This window comes from Chlorella variabilis (assembly GCF_000147415.1).
Source record: "Chlorella variabilis unplaced genomic scaffold CHLNCscaffold_15, whole genome shotgun sequence".
Taxonomy (NCBI): Eukaryota; Viridiplantae; Chlorophyta; class Trebouxiophyceae; order Chlorellales; family Chlorellaceae; genus Chlorella; species Chlorella variabilis.
This window is the reverse complement of record NW_005435073.1, coordinates 277,839-279,958: the sequence shown is the minus strand read 5'-3', so window position 1 is coordinate 279,958 and position 2,120 is coordinate 277,839.

Sequence of the window (2,120 nt, the reverse complement as noted above, 5' to 3'; positions counted from 1 at the left end):
TGATTCATTCACGATGCACTGCATTCAAATGCATGTGGAGGCCGTAGATCAGGCTTCCAACGAGAATGCTAGGCCAACTGCGAGCCAAGAGGTGAGGATGTGGCCATTGCTGGCTGTCTTAACTTGCGTCACGAATAGCACTTGCTCGGGAGAGACCCCGGCCACCTCCCGCCAACCACCCCCCATCCCCACCCCCAACCCACCGTCCTGTGCAGCACCGTGACAACCTGGATAGGATGGTTACCGCCCGGCATGCACAAGAAAAGTGCAACAACCAACAAGAAGAGGAAGGCTGAGGAAGCCGAGGCTGCAAGACAGGCAACAACGGCGGCGGAGCCTGCAACACCGCTGCCCGTTAAGCGACTGCATTCGTGGTTGGGGAGGATGTATCCACCTGACGCCTGTTTGCATGTCACTCCAACCAGTTGAGACAAATGCAGACATGTAGTAAAGACGTCTCTAGAAGTACACAGATGTAGTGCAGAGGTGTTGTAGATGTCTGTAGATGTCACAAACCGGCCAACGTCAGGCAACGTCTGTAGACGTCTACGGGTTAGACGTCTGCAAGACTTGCCCAGTTCCACATGTGTGCGTGCTTGGGGGCGGCGGGCTGGCCGGTGATGGGGAGGGGCAGGTGGGGAGGGTCCCACTCACACCACCTGCACCGTTGCCTGCATGTACTTCATTAGCGAGGGCCGGAACAAGGTTGTCAGAAGCTGCTCCGACAGGTACTGGTCCATGGTAACCCACAGGGAGCGCATGGTCACCAACACGCCCGCCACAGCATAGTCGAGCACCCTACAGGGTGGCAGCGGCAGGGCCAGCGGCACCGTTGCATGGCGGCTCTCAGAGCACTGTAAACGCAAAAACACATGACGTGGGGCTGGAGGCGGCAAGGCAGATCAGATGCTGGCTGCCTGGAACGAGAAGGGGATTGTGGCTGCGCACACTGGCATCCCGGCAGCCTGCAGGCTGGTAGCTGATAGCCCAGCGGCAACGGCAGCGGAGTGAAGCCCACCCACCATGACAATACGCCGACGCCGAGAAAAGGGATGTTGACCGCTGCATGCGCAGGCAGGCAAAGGTTAGGGTTTAGCTGAGCTGCCAGCCAATGCGGCCCATGCCGGGCGAAGCCAGACTGGCATGGTAAGAACATGCTATGTAGCAGCGCCGCTGCGAGGGGCGGCTGGCAAGTGAGGCGCCGCCAATGGCTGGGCCGGCTGGCAGGGAGGGTGCAGGTGCATGCTCAATGGGCAAGCACGGCGGCTAGTGCCAGCTGAGGGTTTCGGGGGAGGGCAGGGCTGGCTCCTCACAGAAGTCGACATCGCCCAGGTCTAGCTTGAGATCATCGATGTAAGTCACGGCGGCGACAGCCCGCAGCCCCTTTTGTGCTGCCGCATTGGCGCAGGAGGAAAGCAGCGGTTGGCCTGGGCAAGGCATTGCCGCCAATGCAGCGGCACTTGGCAGGCGCTACGGCGTCCGTTGTGGCCAGCCAGGAAGCCAGGGCCATCCAGGCGGCCAGCCATTGGCAGCCGCCAGCGGCCAGCAGCACAGCACAGCTCCAGGTGTTACAGTCACCCCGCTATGATAGGCCGCGTGAGCAGACCTTGGGCAGGGGGCACACGTGATCAAGGGGCATCAAGAGAGGGGGTGGACCATGGAGCACCCTCTCCATGGCTCCGACCACCCTCCCCCCAGCTGAGCGTCCCAGGGTCACCCCACCCTGGCCCCACTCCCCGTCCTGCCGGACACGCAACCCCCACAACGTGGTGGGGGACGTGGGGATCCTTAGCAGCTTAGGCCTGCCAGGCCGACGGGTGCCGATGCTGGTGCGGGCTCCCGGCGGCAGGCAGCGCCGCCGCCGGGCACTCAAATGGCATGGGGCACATGGGCCCCCATGCCCGCACATCTCCCAGGCACATGAAAATACCAGAAGGCTGCACATGTAAGGGTGCATGCATTGCAGGCAGGAGTGCAAAGTGGCCTGCCGCGGCGGTCGGCTGTGCCATTACTCAGTCAGCCGCCGCTACCGTGCCGGGCTTGGCGTTCCCATGCCAACATGCCGGCGTGCCAACGCGCAAGGGGCCAGTGAGTGTGTGAGGTGGAGGTGGGGGGTGGTG